General features: G+C 46.7%; 1 long non-coding RNA gene across 1 annotated transcript; it reads right to left on the minus strand.

The window, feature by feature from the left end:
• Positions 1-9,946: 9,946 nt before the first annotated feature.
• On the minus strand, positions 9,947-12,804 carry LOC141580733 (uncharacterized). Its single transcript, XR_012513026.1, has 2 exons — positions 11,483-12,804; positions 9,947-10,037 (listed from the first exon to the last, which is right to left on the minus strand). It is a non-coding gene; the product is annotated as an uncharacterized LOC141580733 (long non-coding RNA).
• Positions 12,805-16,151: the final 3,347 nt, after the last annotated feature.

The following is a 16,151-nucleotide window of genomic DNA, read 5'->3' on the forward strand; positions in this document are numbered from 1 at the left end:
AAATAACATAAGAAGAGCAAATCTAGAGGTAATGGCTTTCAAGAGGGAACTGAAAAAGAACAAGGGGGCAGAAGGCTTATTCAAAGAAATAATAACAGTAACCTTTCCAAGCCTAGAGAAAGATATAAATATGCCAGGTACAGGAAGGTCAAAAATCACCAGATTTAATCCAAATAAAATGGCCCCAAAGCATAGAATAATCAGATTCTCAAAGGTCAAGGACAAAGAGAAGATGCTAAAAGCAGCAAGAGAAAAGAAGCAAACAACATATAAAGGAGCTCTGATTCATCTGGCAACAGACTTCTCAGCAGAAAGCATATAGATCTGGAGAGGATAGGATGACATACTCAAAGTGTTGAAGGTAAAAAAGACCTGTCAACTGAGAATACCTTACCCAGCAAAGCTATCCTTCAAACATGAGCTGAGGGAATTCATCATCACCAGAACTGTCTTACAGAATTGCCAAAGGGAGTTCTTTAATCTGGAAGAAGAAAAGAACATTAATGTGCAACAAAGACATCATCTGATAGTACAAAACTCACTGGTAAAAGTAAGTACACAGACACATTCAGAATACTCTTTTACCGTAATTGTGGTGTGCAAACCACTCATTTCTCTAGTATGAAGACTAAAAGACAAAGATATCAGTAATAATAACTAGAACAATTTGTTAAGAGACAGGCAATATAAAAATGTAAATTCAGACAATAAAAAGTCAGAATATAGGGGAATGGAGTTATAGAGTTTTTTAGTTTTTTTCTTTTCTTTGTGACCAAAGTTGTCATCTATTCAAATAATTTGTTAACTATGTTTTTTGTAAATGTCACAGTAATCACAAAGCAATCACAAAACCTAACATAGATACACTAAAAATAAGAAGCAGGGAATTGAAACCTACTACCAGGGAAAAATCACTTAAAATATACTGACGTCACAGAGTGGAATTGACACCTGTGTTCACAGGGGCCTGAGATATTTCCAGTGGCCAGATTCTGTGTAGATCACTTTTCTAATTGGTGTGTTAATGGTGCCTCCAGAATGAGTTGGCCTCTGAAAACATTGATGCCTAAATGAAAGAGTTAGTACACGGGAACACTGGCACTTGGTAGGTAGACACACTCCTAGGCTGTTCATAGATGGGTTGGCATGTGAATGGGCTGGTCTGTGTAGCAGATGCTACAGGTGCCCTATCCATATGTCTTGGCACTACAACTCCTTTTGCTTGAGAATTTTCTCTGGCCATGAAAGCATGGGCACATCCAGGGCTAGCTAGAAGTGTCAAGGAGTTAATCCTTTTGGGAGCATCCCTCGATCAATGACTGATGGGAGCTGGTAGATATATGATGCCCAGCTCCCTTGCCCCTCCCATGGAATAACTCTGTGGCATGTTTAATACTGATACTGTCTCCCTAAATTCCGCAGAGGACTTGAGCCCCCGTTGCTTATCAGTACACTCTGTATTGACCCCCTTTATCTCCCTGTCTCACTTCTCCACTGCTCTACTTGGGCTTCCTGAGATCACCTCCGAAAGAACCACTCACTCAAATCCCGTCTCAGGGTCACTCCTGGTGACCCCAGCCTAAGAGAGGATGTAAACAAGTCAGTATGTGACCTGGTTGGCACATGCATGGAATAGCACAATTTTTTTTTTTTTATGATTTTTTAAATTGCATTTTAGGTTTTGGGATACATGTGAAGAACATGTAAGATTGTTGCATAGGTACACACACGGCAATGTGATGTGCTGCCTTTCTCCCCATCACCTATATCTGGCATTTCTTCCCATGTTATCCCTCCCCAACTCCCCATGCCCCGCTGTCCCTCCCCTATTTCCACCCCACAGACCCCAGTGTGTGATGCTTCCCTCCCTGTGTCCATGTGTTCTCATTGTTCAACTCCCACCTATCAGTGAGAACATGTGGTGTTTGATTTTCTGTTCTTGTGTCAGTTTGCTGAGAATGATGGTTTCCAGGTTCATCCATGTTCCTACAAAGGACACAAACTAATCGTTTTTTATGGGTGCATAGTATTCCATGGAGTATATGTGCCACATTTTCTCTGTCCAGTCTATCATTGATGGGTATTTGGGTTGGTTCCAAGTCTTTGCTATTGTAAACAGTGCTGCAATGAACATTCGCGTGCATGTGTCCTTATAATAAAAAGATTTATAATCCTTTGGATATATACCCAGTAATGGGATTGCTGAGTCAAACGAAATTTCTATTTCTAGGTCCTTGAGGAATCGCCACACTGTCTTTCACAATGGTTGAACTAATTTACACTCCCACCAACAGTGTAAAAGTGTTCCTGTTTCTCCACATCCTCTCCAGCATCTGTTGTCTCCAGATTTTTTAGTGATCACCATTCTAACTGGCATGAGATGGTATCTCAATGTAGTTTTGATTTGCATTTCTCTAATGACCAGTGATGATGAGCATTTTTTCATATGTTTGTTGGCCTCAAGTATGTCTTCTTTTGTAACATGTCTGTTCATATCCTTTGCCCACTTTTGAATGGGCTTGTTTGTTTTTTTCTTGTAAGTCTGTTTTAGTTCTTTGTAGATTCTGGATATCAGCCCCTTGTCGGGTAGACTGCAAAAATTTTTTCCCTTTCTGTTGGTTGTTGATTCATTCTAATGACTGTTTCTTTTGCTGTGCAGAAGCTGTGGAGTTTGATTAGGTCCTATTTAGCTATTTTGGCTTTTGTTGGCAATGCTTTTGGTGTTTTAGTCATGAAGTCCTTGCCTATGCCTATGTCCTGATTGGTTTTGCCTAGGTTTTCTACTAGGGTTTTTATGGTGTTAGGTCTCATGTTTAAGTCTTTAATCCATCTGTAGTTAATTTTAGTGTAATGTGTCAGGACAGGGTCCAGTTTCTGCTTGCTGCACATGGCTGGCCAGTTTTCCCAACACTGTTTATTAAACAGTAACTCCTTTTCCCATTGTTTGTTTTTGTGAGGTTTGTCAAAGATCAGATGGTTGTAGATGTGTGGCGTTGCCTCCAAGGCCTCTGTTCTGTTCCATTGGTCTATATATCTGTTTTGGTACCAGTACCATGCTGTTTTGATTACTGTAGCCTTGTAGTATAGTTTGAAGTCAGGTAGTGTGATGCCTCCAGCTTTGTTCTTTTTGCTTAGAATTGACTTGGCTATATGGGCTCTCTTTTGGTTCCACATGAAGTTTAAGGTGGTTTTTTCCAATTCTGTGAAGAAGGTCATTGGTAGCTTGATGGGGATAGTGTTGAATCTGTAAATTACTTTGGGCAGTATGGCCATTTTCATGATATTGATTCTTCCTAACCATGAGCATGGAATGTTTCTCCGTTTGTGTCCTCTCTCTTATTTTGTTGAGCAGTGGTTTGTAGTTCTCCTTGAAGAGGTCCTTTACATTCTTTGTTAGTTGTATTCCTAGGTATTTTATTCTCTTTGTTGCAATTATAAATGGCAGTTCGTTCTTGATTTGGCTCTCTTTATGTATGTTATTGGTGTATAGGAATGCTTGTGATTTTTGCACGTTGATTTTGTATCCTGAGACTTTGCTGCAGTTGCTTATCAGTTTCAGAAGATTTTGGGCTGTGACTATGGGGTCTTCTAAATATACAATCATGTCATCTGCAAATAGAGATAATTTGACTTCCTCCTTTCCTAATTGAATACCCATTATTTCTTTTTCTTGCCTGCTTGCTCTGGCTAGAACTTCCAATACTATATTGAATAGGAGTGGTGACAGAGCGCATCCTTGTCTAGTGCCAGATTTCAAAGGGACTGCTTCCAGTTTTTGCCCATTCAGTATGATATTGGCTATGGGTTTGTCATAAATAGCTTTTATTATTTTGAGATACATTCCATCAATACCTAGTTTATTGAGGTTTTTAGCATAAAGAGCTGTTGAATTTTGTCAAAGGCCTTCTCTGCATCTGTTGAGATAATCATGTGGTTTTTGTCTTTGGTTCTGTTTATGTGGTGAATTACATTTATAGACTTGTGTATGTTGAACCAGCCTTGCATCCCAGGGATGAAGCCTACTTGATCATGGTGGATAAGCTTTTTGATGTGCTGTTGTAATCGGTTTGCCAGTATTTTATTAAAGATTTTTGCATCTACGTTCATCATGGATATTGGCTTGAAGTTTTCTTTTCTTATTGAAGATTTTTGCATCTATGTTCATCATGGATGTTGGCTTGAAGTTTTCTTTTCTTGTTGAGTCTCTGCTGGGTTTTGGTATCAGGATGATGTTGGTCTCATAAAATGATTTAGGAAGTATTTCCTCTTTTTGGATTGTTTGGAATAGTTTCAGAAGGAATAGTACCAGCCCCTCTTTGTATGTCTGGTGGAATTCGGCTGTGAACCCATCTGGACCTGGGCTTTTTTTGGTTGGTAGGCTCTTAATTGCTGCCTCAACTTCAGCCCTTGTTATTGGTCTATTCAGGGTTTCGACTTCTTCCTGGTTTAGGCTTGGGAGGATGCAGGTGTCCAGGAATATATCCATTTCTTCCAGGTTTACTAGTTTATGTGCATAGAGTTGTTTGTAATAATCTCTGATGATGGTTTGTATTTCTGTGGAATCTGTGATGATATCCCCTTTATCATTTTTTTATTGCATCTATTTGATTATTCTCTCTTTTCTTTTTTATTAATCTGGCTAGTGGTCTGTCTATTTTGTTGATCTTTTAAAAAAATCAGCTCCTGGATTTATTGATTCTTTGAAGGGTTTTTTGTGTCTCTATTTCCTTCAGTTCTGCTCTGATCTTAGTTATTTCTTGTCTTCTGCTAGCTTTTGCATTTTCTTGATCTTACTCCTCTAGCTCTTTCAATTTGATGATAGTGTGTTGATTTTAGATCTTTCTTTCCTTCTCATGTGGGCATTTATTGCTATATATTTTCCTCTAGACACTGCTTTAAATGTGCCCCAGAGATTCTAGTATGTTGTGTCTTCGTTCTCGTTGGTTTTGAAGAACATCTTTATTTCTGCCTTCATTTCATTGTTTATCCAGTCAACATTCAAGAGCCAGTTGCTCAGTTTCCAAGAAGCTGTGTGGTTCTGAGTTAGTTTCTCAATTCTGAGTTCTAACTTGATTACACTGTGGTCTGAGAGACTGTTTGCTATGATTTCTGTTCTTTTGCATTTGCTGAGGAGTGATTTACTTCCAATTATGTGGTCAGTTTTTCGAGTAGGTGTGATGTGGTGCTGAGAAGAATGTATATTCTGTGGATTTGGGGTGGAGAGTTGTGTAAATGTCTATTAGGTTTGCTTGTTCCAGGTCTGAGTTCAAGTCCTGGATATCCTTGTTAATTTTCAGTCTTGTTTATCTGTCTAATATTGACAGTGGAGTATTAAAGTCTCCCACTATTATTGTGTGGGAGTCTAAGTCTCTTTGTAAGTCATTAAGAACTTGCTTTATGTATCTGGGTGCTCCTGTATTGGGTGCACATATATTTAGGATCATTAGCTCTCCTTGTTGCATTGATCCTTTTACCATTATGTAATGTCTTCCTTTGTCTCTTTTGATCTTTGTTGGTTTAAAGTCTATTTTATCAGAGACTAGGATTGCAACTCCTGCTTTTTAAATTTTTTTAAATCTCCATTTGCTTGGTAATTCTTCCTCCATCCCTTTATTTTGAGCCTTTGTGTATCCTTGCATGTGAGATGTGTTTCCTGGTTACAGCACACCAATGGGTTTTGGCTCTTTATCCAATTTACTAGTCTGTGTCTTTTGTTTGGGGCCTTTATCCCATTTACACCTAGGGTTAATATTGTTATGTGTGAATTTGATCCTGCCATTTTGATGCTATCCATCTGTTTTGCCCATTAGTTGATGCAGTTTCTTCATTGTGTCAATGCTCTTTATCATTTTGTATGTTTTTGGAGTAGCTGGTACTGGTTGGTCCTTTCTATGTTTAGTGCTTCTTTCAGGAGCTCTTGTAAAGTAGGCCTGGTGGTGATGAAATCTCTGAGTAATTGCTTATTTGTAAAGGATTTCTCCTTCACTTATGAAGCTTAGTTTGGCTGGATATGAAATTTGGGGTTGAAATTTCTTTTCTTTAATGATGTTGAATATTGGCCCCCCTCTCTTCCGGCTTGTAGGGTTTCTGCTGAGAGATCCACTGTGAGTCTGATGGAATTCCCTTTGTGTGTAACCCGATCTTTCTCTCTGGCTGCCCTTAGCATTTTCTCCTTCATTTCAACCCTGGTGAATCTGACGATTATGTACCTTATGGTTGCTCTACTTGTGGAATATCTTTGCGGTGTTCTCTGTATTTCCTGGACTTGAATATTGGTCTGCCTTGCTAGGTTGTGGAAGTTTTCCTGGATAATATCCTGAAAAGTATTTTCTAGCTTGTATTAATTCTCTCTGTCACATTCAGGTACACCTATCAAATGTAGATTAGGTCTTTTCACATAGTCCCATATTTCTTGGAGACTTTGTTCATTTCTTTTTACCCTTTTTTCTCTAATCTTGCCTTCTCATTTTATTTCATTGAGTTGTTCTTTGACCTCTGATATCCTTTCTTCTGCTTGGTCAATTTGGCTGTTGAAACTTGTGTATACTTCACAAAGTTTTCAGGTTGTGTTTTTCAGCTCCTTCAATTCATTTACATTCCTCTCTAGCTGTTTATTCTTGTTAGCATTTCATCAAACCTTTTTTCAAGGTTCTTAGTTTCTTTTCATTGGGTTAGAACATGTTCTGTTAGCTCAGAGAAGGCTTTTATTACCCACCTTCTGAAGTCTCTTTCTGTCAATTCATCAGACTCATTTTCCATCCAGCCTTGTTCCCTTGCTGATGAGGAGTTGTGATCCCTTGGAGGAGGAGAAGCATTCTGATTTTGGGTGTTATCATCCTTTTTGCACTGGTTTCTTCCCATCTTTGTGGATTTATTTATCTGTCATCTTTGTAGTTGTTGACTTTCAGATGGGGTCTCTGAGTGGACGTCCAGTTTGTTGATGATGAAGTTATTTGTTTCTTAGTTTTCCTTCTAATAGTCAGGTCCATCTGCTGTAAACTGCTGGAGGTCCACTCCTGGCCCTGCTTGCCTGGGGATCACCTGCAGTGGCTGCAGAACAGTAAGGCTTACAGCCAGTTTCTTCTTCTGCTGTCTTTGTCCCAGTAGGATACCTGCCAGATGTCAGTCTGAACTCTCCTTTATGAGGTGACTCTTTGGATATATGGGGGTCAGGAAGCTGTTTGAGGAGACAGTCTATCCGTTATAGGAGCTCAAGTGCTCAGCTGTGAGCTCTGTTGTTCCATTCAGAGTTGCTGGGCATGTATGTTTAAGTCTGCTGCAGCAGAACTCATAAACACCTTTTTTTCCCCCCAGGTGCTCTGTCCTGGGAAGGTAGGGCTTTATTTACAAGTTTCTGTCATGCTGCTGCTTTTTTTCAGGGCTGTTCTGCCCAGCAAGGAGGTAGCCTAGTCACAGTCTCCCAGCAGAGGCTTTGCTGAGCTGCTGTGGGCTCCGCACAGCTACCGTGTGAACTTCCCTACAGTTCTATTTGTAGGGATATAGTTAGAACTACCTTGGCAATGGCGGCCCACCTCTGTAATGGTGGACTCTCTCTATAATGGTGGTCTGCCTTGGCAATGACAGGCTGCCTCAGTAATGGCAGAGTACCTCAGCAATAGCAGACTACCTTGGTACTGGTAAATATGGCTCCCCCACAGAGCTGGACTGTCTTGGATTCAGCAGTGCTTGCTGTGAAACTCTCAATACAGAGCATTTCAGATTGCTGTTTTTTGTGGGGGTGGGACAGGCCAAGCCTGATCACCTGGCTCCCTGCCTCAGACCCTTTTTTTTTTTTTTTTCCAGTTGAATGGGTGACTCTGTCTCCCAGGCGTCCCAGTCATCCGTTGAAATGGTGCCTGGATTTGTGTGATTTATTGTGCATTGACCCACTGGAACAGCCACTGGAGACTTGCAGCTCTTTTTCTCGTTGGGGAATCTTCTGGCCTAGCTCCCTGGTTTCAGTCCCCTTTTGTTAAGTTGAACGGGCGACTCTGTCTCCCCAGCATTCTAGTTGCCAGTTGAAAGGTGCCTGGATTTGTGTGAGATTTTGTGCAGAGACCCGCTGCATCAGCTGAAACAGCCATACTGGGGTCTCGTGGCGCTTTTTCACCCGAGAATCTCCGGGCCAGCTCCATGTTTCAGGCCCCTTTTTTTCAGTTGAATGGGTGACACTGTCTCCCAGGCATTCCAGTCACTTGCTGAAAAGGTACCCAGATCTGTGTGATTTCCCAAGTGGAGACCCACTGCACTGGCTGCAACAGCCATGCTGGAGATTTGTGGTGCTTTTTCACCCGGAAATCTCCTGGCCTGGCTCCCTGTTTCAGTCCCCTTTTTATCAGTTGAACGGGTGACTCTGCCTGCCAGGCATTCCAGTCACCTGTTGAAAAGGTGCCTGGATCTGTGTGATTTCCCGAGCGGCGACCCACTGTGCCGGCCCGGACCCACGTATTTTGTGTGGACACCCGCCGTGCCAGTGACCCATGGGGCTCCTCTGCCCGGGAATCTCCTGGTCTGTGGGCAATAAAAATCCATCTGGAAATGTGGCATCCACTCACCCTCCGCATTCTCGCTGGGAGCTGCAGTCCAGAGCGGCTCCTAATCGGCCATCTTGGACCCCCCCGCCCCGGCACAAATCTTTTACTATTTCCCTTGTTGGCTATTGGAAATTTTATTTGAGACAGAGTCTTGATCTGTCACCCAGGCTGGAGTGCAATGGTGCGATCTCTCACTGCAATCTCCACTTCCCAGGTTCAAGTGATTCTCCTTGCCTCAGCCTCCCAAGTAGCTGGGATTACAGGCACCCACCACCATACCTGGCTAATTTTTGTATTTTTAGTAAAGACAGGGTTTCACCATGTTGGCCAGGCTGGTCTCAAACTTCTAACCTCAGGTGATCCACCTGCCTTGGTCTTCCAAAGTGCTGGAATTATAGGCATGAGCCACTGCACCCAGCCTAGAAATGTTTTATGACTAGAACTTGCTTGAAAGAATTTTGCAAAAATCAATCTGTGTTCTACAATTAGCAAAATTAGTCCCTGGGGAAATGGTGAACATTGGTACCGGGTGTAGCATAGAAATTTCAAAAACCAAGAAAAAAATGTCAAGAGGTTCCCATTTGAAACTAAAATAAGCACCTGTCTTTTAAGTCTTGATTCTTCTTAGGTCTTGGCCAATGCCAAGGCTCTCTCTCAAAGAGATCTTTACCTTCTCCCCTACAACTGTCAGGCTTTCTGCCCCTCCAACCCTTGAAGACCTACTTCTGGCAATGGAATTAAAGAATCAATGAAAGACAAAGCACCAATAGTGGGATTTCAGGGAGTAGTCATAGACACTAAAGTTTTTGTGGAGTTTCTTGACATCCCTCAGACAACATTAGCCCAATTGAGGTACAGGAAAACCTTGAAACCAAATGCAATCAACAGTAGTCACTCAGGTAGAAGGCCATGATCGCACTGAAAGGTTGTTCTTTCAGTTCAACAACACTCAGTGAATGCTGGGTATTTTCTGGGATCAGAGTATCCAAACACGAATCAGCAGCGTCCTCAGAAACAGAGGTAAATTCATTACTGGTGGTACTGAACCTCTCAGCCACTCCCTTCTTGAGGCAATAGCAAGTCCTGTTCAAATGCAAATGTGGTGGTCATCAGGGATGCACTTTTGCAAATTAAAGGCCATGGACATTTGCTTATTTTATTTGCTAGTCAGAATTCTTCCACGGTTCTGAGGAAATGGTCCCGTGTATCCCCTCGCCCCTTGTTTCTTGCTCCCACTTGAGCTGTTTACTCCTGTGTGCCTGGACAGACATGTGAATTTGTTCCTTCAAGCCTTTGCTCAGTGGTTCTCAACCTTGCCTGCACACTGACACCTAGGCAGTGTTAGACGTTTTTGGCACTCCCCTCCCTGCCTTCTTAGTGCAGGCTGCTATAACAAATTACCATAGACTGGGTGACTTCAACAACTAAAATTTATTTCTCATGGTACTGGAAGTCCAAGATCAGAAAGCAAGAATGGTTGAGTTCTTGGTGAGGGTCCTCTTCCTGGTACATGCACAGAGAGAGAGAGAGAGGGAGAGAGGGAGGGAGAGAGAGAGAGAGAGAGAGAGAGAGAGAGAGAGACTGGAGTGCAGTGGCATGATCTTGGCTTACTGCAACCTCCGCCTCCCAGGTTCAAGTGATTCTCCTGCCTCAGCCTCCCAAGTAGCTGGGACTACAGGCACGTGGTATTTTTAGTAGAGACAGGGTTTCACTATGTTGGCCAGGATGGTCTTGATCTTATGATCTGCTCACCTCAGCCTCCCAAAGTGCTGGGATTATAGGCATGAGTCACCACGTCCAGCTGCCTCTTTCTCTTTTTATAAGGGCATTAATCCTATTAGGAAGGCTCCAACTTCATGATGTCATCTAAACCTATCACCTCCCAAAGCCCCACCTTCTAGTATCATCACATTGAGGGTAGGGTTTTAACATATAAACTTTTGGGAGACACAAACTTTTATTCCAAAGCACTCTCCAAGATTTAGACATTCTTGGTCTGGGGTGCCACTTGGAAACTGGGGTTTTTAAAGGTCTCCCAGGTGATCCGACACATGGTCCAAATTGAGAACCAGGGCAGTGGCTCTCCCAGCCTGAGGTGCTCTTTTCCCTTCTGGGATGGATGAAATCTTACCTTCCAGGCTCAGCTCACATGTCACCTCCTCTAGGTGGTGTCCCCTGACTCCTGAAAGCAGTCACCCCTGCGTGCTCCATGCTCTCATCCCATCCCCTGTGACCCCTTCCTCTGTTACAGGATCACAAGGTTCTCACTTTATCTCCTCTCCAGACTCTGAGCTGCCCAAATAAAATGATTGTGGCTTTTTTCATCCTTATTTCCTTTCTCCTGTTTAATCCTTGCATCGTCACTTTGCAGCATCTGCCACATATGGGAGGACCCTGGGTGGGACGTAGGTGCACACAAATACCAAGGAGAACAGCCAGCGTTTGCTGCACACCTACTACATGCCAGGTCCTGGGCTGAGCCCTGCGTGTGCCTCTCATCCAATGCTCCCTGCAACCCTGAGAGTTATGTCCAACTGTCCCCATCTTCTGGGTGAGGAAACGGAGGCCAATTAACAAGCCCCCAGTCTGGCTGCTAGTAAGTAATTCACGCCCCGGTCTCCTCTGACTCGAAGTCAGTGGCTCTCAGGACCAGCAGCAGCTGCATCCCCTGGCAACTTGCTGAAAGGCAGACTCTGTCTCCACCCAAGAACTGCTGAATCAGAACACGGGTGCAACAAGCCATTCGGGCGATTCCAATGCTTGCTTCGAAAGTTTGCTTAAGTTTGAAAATCGCTGCTGTAACTGCTCTGCTTACTCATAGCACCCCCATGGGGACAGTCGGTGAGGATAGCAGCCTAGGGGAAGCATGATAGCTGGGGTCCTGGGCAGGGATGCTCGAGCAGGCAAGGCCCTCCAGCCAGCGAGGCCTCCCGCAGACTGGGACTGACCTTGTCCTAGTAAGAGGGAGCATTTCCTCTTCTCCAGACTCAGGGTTTCTCTTAGTGATCCCAGGAGGCTGCTTCTTGCCAGGCTCAGACTCACTTGGGGGATCGCAGTCAATTGCCCAGCGGCATCCGGCTCCATGGGAAGGCCCTACGGGGTTTCAGGTTGGCTAAAGTCCACCTCCAGGAATTGGGGGTCATGGAAATTGGCCCGGAAGCTTCCAGACTCGGGAGGGGAGGGGATTCTGACAGTCACTTGCTGCACCTCCCACTCATGGGTGCAGAAGCACCCCGCCCCGCTTACACAGCTCATCTCCCGCCTCCCGGCATCCGGACCAAAGCCTGTGGCGGGACTCACCCAGCCGCTGTGGGGGGTCGTCCCGTCTAGTTGTCCACCCGCCCCGCACTCTGTATTGTAAGACCCCCCTGCCCCCCGGCCCTGCAACCTTTAAAATAAGAAGAAACCGAAGATCAGGGTAGGCGATTTTGTTCAAGATGACACATCCAAAGAGGGGCGGTGAGGGCGGTGGGCGAGGAGGAGGGGGCCCCTGAGCGGAGGCCCAATTCCCGGGGACCACAGGGGATCCGAGAATGGGCGCTGCGAGAAGAGGGGCGGCTAGTCCAGGCGCCCCAGGACGGGGTCGTGACTCGGAGGTCGCGGGCAGCTGGAGCTGGTGGAGGAACCCTTTCGCACACGCCTGTGCCCCCTCTGCTCCCCAGCCCCTCGGCTCTGGTGGGGTCGTACGGCCAGGCTGCGCTTCCCAAAGTGGCCACCAGGTGGCGCCGCCAGACCGCGCGGGCCCCGAGCTCTGGGCCAGCAGGTGGCGCGTCCCACGCTCCCCGCCTTAGCTACCAACGCCGCGAGGAAGGGGCCTCCCGGGAGCAGACCCCTTCAGCCGCGGTCCCCGGGGAAGGCTCCGACTCCAGTCTACCACCGCGGACCCCTGAGAGGGGAGGCCTCGGACTCGTTCTCACCTTCGTCCCGGGGAGGGGCGCTTCCCACCGCTGTCCCCCCCATCCCAAGTCCTTCCAAACTCACCACAGCATCCCCCCTAGCTTCACCCTGGCCGCCTCCTTCCCGATCCCCCAGCCTCCCTGCGGAGTGTGGGGCCTCGGGCAGTAGGGGTGCAGCTCTCAAGCGACACTTGGGAGCGCCTTGGGTCCGGATGTCGCGTCCCACCGGGAGCCCCCTGCCTCGGGCGCTCGGGAGCCAGGCCCAAGAATGGCCGGGATGCTGGGACTGGGGCTTTGCTTCCTGTCTCCAACACCGCGGTGATTCTCATCTGAGGTTGAGAACCCCGGACTTCACCGGAGTGCTGGGGCCAGGCCAGGCCAGACAGGAAGGGGATTGGAAGGGCCTCGTGCTTCCTGGGAGGGCCAACGGGAGAGGAGGGGCTCGGACACAGGAGACCTGGCCACACCCCTACCCTGCTGGGTAACCTCACACAAGTGGAGCCTGCTTCTGGGTCTCTCCAGGAAGGGGCAGGGGAGGGCCAAGGCAGCCCCAGGTCCTCCTTTGTCACTAAAAGAGCAGCAGCTATTTTCAAGGGTGGGAAGTCAGGTGGCCTGTCCTCCTAGGGCTCTGGCATGTGGCTGCAGAATGCACTGCTCTGGGCTGGGCGCTGCCTCTGCATAGGACGGTGCCTGGCAAGTGGGAGGACGGAGAGGAAGCCAACATTTAACGAGCAACTAATAGGTGCAGGCTGTGTACCCAGGTCACACATTTAAACCTTCTTAGCTGTGCCCGTGTGGTTCACAGTGATCTGCCCCTCACTCTGGCACCCTACTGGCATGTGGTAGGCACTCAGTAAACAGGTGCACGAATGAATCCCTGTCACCAGTCTTTGGAGAAGGTCAATGTTGGTGCCTGGGTCAGAGGCATTGCCCCTGAAGGCTTGTGCTGGAGCCCTGCTCAGAACTGCTGGAAATTTCCCGGACACTGTCACTTCCCCAGTTTAGGTGGGCCAGGCTAAACTCCCAAAGGTGGGGCTTTAGACAGCCCCAGTGGTCCTGCCTTGTCACCAAAAGAGTAGCGGCTGCTTTCATGGTTGGGAAGTAGGGGTGATCTGACTGCCCAGGGCAGAGACATCCATTGACTCCCAGCAAGGGAGCTGTTCAAGGCAGAGATAATTCCGATGTCCTGGAAGCCGAGGAAGCTTAAGCTCATCGTCCCTTGCTTACTTGAAACTTCATGGCTCAGAGAAGCCCTGGCAATGCGCTTGCATGATTGTAGGCTTCTGTATTTGTTGACATTGTGAAATTTGTGATTTGTTACTTCTCATTCTAAGTGAATATTCATGTTCATACCTAATTTTGAATGGGCGATTCTGTATTTTTTTTTCCTTAAAGAGAGCCCCTCACACTGGGAACCGAGGCTCATGCCTGTAATACCAGCACTTTGGGAGGCTGAGGCAGGTGGATCACGAGGTCAGGAGATTGAGACCATCCTGGCTAACATGGTGAAACCCCATCTCTACTAAAAATACAATTAGTGGGGTGTGGTGGCACATACCTGTAGTCCCAGCTACTTGGGAGGTTGAGGCAGGAGAATTGATTGAACCTGGGAGGTGGAGGTTGCAGTGAGCCAGTATTGCACTGCACTCCAGCCTGGGTGACAGAGCAAGATTCTGTCTCAAAAAAAAAAAAAAAAAGAAAAAAAGAAAGAAAGAAACAGAAAAAGAAAAAGAAATCCCCTCACATTGCATAGGCAGCCACCAAACCTGATCCACTCCTGGCTAAGAGGCATTAAACAGGAATAAATGCTGTCCTGGGGACAGTCCCTTAAGCCAGCTGCCTGTAGCCTTTTCCAATGTCCTCCGCAGATGAAGGTCCAGCCACATTTCCATTGGGCACGAGGCCCCCTCCTGCCACATCAGCCTATCCCCACCTAGTAAAATTAGTGTTACCAGATGGGAAGTCTTGACTGTGAGTTGCCCAGGCTCTTGGTGTGTTGAACAAAGCATTGAACAAAATGTGCAAACAAAGCAACAAGAGAACGAAGCAACCGAAGCGCAGGGAGCAGCCTTCAGCAACTGGCTCAGGAGCCCTGATCACAATTGTTTTAGGGTTTTTATTAAGCTAAGAGAATTTGATAACAGTCCTAGGTGCCCCATAGAGGCTTCCAATTGGTTACAGCCTATGAAGGATTGGCCCTTGACCAACCAGAGGCTGAAGTGGAGACGTCTTGTTATCGCAGGAGTGCGCACGTGGCTGGAGGCTGCCTAATCCTGCCCAGAACTGGCTGTACCTGCTGTTCTCCTGCTTAAGCCCTGGTTACCGTCATTCCCTATTCTTCTGCTTCATTAGCATGGAGTCACAAACAAGGGCTAGAAACTGGGCCTGGCAGGGACACAACGAAACCCCATACCCTGGTTTCCACCATGGGTACAGCTCCCCCAATCCAGGTGTCCAGAGCATAGGTACCTAGTGGACAGGTCAAGGGAAAGGAGATCAGTGCCCAGCCCAGAAGCTTCCCCAGAGCATCCCTCGATGTTGTGCTGGCCGGAAAGTGGGGGTATGTCCTGGTGGTCAACACCTTTGCCTGTGGGGACAGGTTGCCTGGCCAGCCTTGATGCTGGGCACGTTTCTTGACCTGTTTTTAGACACGGAAGTAGATAGTACCTGCCTCAAAGGGTGACTGTGAGGCCCAAAGTAGATATGTGTAAATCCTGTGCCAGTGCGCCCAGCTGGGTGAGCTCTTAAAAAAACTCAAGCTGTTCCCAGTACTATGTTTTTGGGGTTTTTCTTTGAAACTGGGTCTCACTCTGTCACCAGGCTGGAGTGCAGTGGTGTGATCATGGCTTATTGCAGCCTTGACTCCTGGACTCAAGTCATCCTCTTGCCTCAGCCTCTCCAGTAGCTGGGACTACAGGTAATGCCTAGCTAATTTTTTAAATTTTTTGCACAGATGGGGTCCCATTACATTGCCCAGGCTCATCTCAAACTCCTGGGCTCGAGGGATCCTCCCATCTCAGCCTCCCTAGCAGCTGGGAATACAGGCGTGTATCACCATGGACAGCTAAGGTTTGTAGAGACAGAGGTCTCGCTGAGTTGCACAGGCTGCTCCTGAACTCCTGGGCTCAAGTGATCTCCATGCCTCAGCCTTCCAAAGTACTGGGATTACAGGTGTGAGCCACTGCACCTGGCCTTCATTACTGTTTAGGAGGCAGATAATGGTATGGTTTAACTTTCTCCAGCACTCTCTCATTGCCTATGATGGGGGAAGAGGAGGTAAATTTCAAGATAAGAACCTGGTGTACTTAGGAGTGGTTCTCAAGACACTTTCAATGTGGCCCCCACCGAGGCCCTGGTCTTTGGGCACAGACAGTCTGGGCAGCCCCTACCCAGGTGGAACACCCACAGCAGCCAGCACATGTTGGTTGGGAGACTTTCTTCTGTAGCTCCCGCCTTGATGCCCTGAGCACGACCATCTTTCCCCCCCAGCCTGCGCTTATCACGCTCTCCTGGCTTCCCAGGCAGCACATTTGCCTGGTACTCACTCTCATCTCACTCATCTGCCCCTCCTTGTTGGCCCGTGTGCTCCAGGGCTGATCCCTTGGACACTCGGTCTCTTGCCCATTGATATGGTTTGGTTGTGTTCCCACCCAAATCTCATCTTGAATTGTAGCTCCCATAATTCCCACGTGCTGTGGGAGGGACTGAGTGGTAGATAATT

The sequence above is a fragment of the Saimiri boliviensis genome, chromosome 12 (genome assembly GCF_048565385.1).
Source record: "Saimiri boliviensis isolate mSaiBol1 chromosome 12, mSaiBol1.pri, whole genome shotgun sequence".
Taxonomy (NCBI): Eukaryota; Metazoa; Chordata; class Mammalia; order Primates; family Cebidae; genus Saimiri; species Saimiri boliviensis.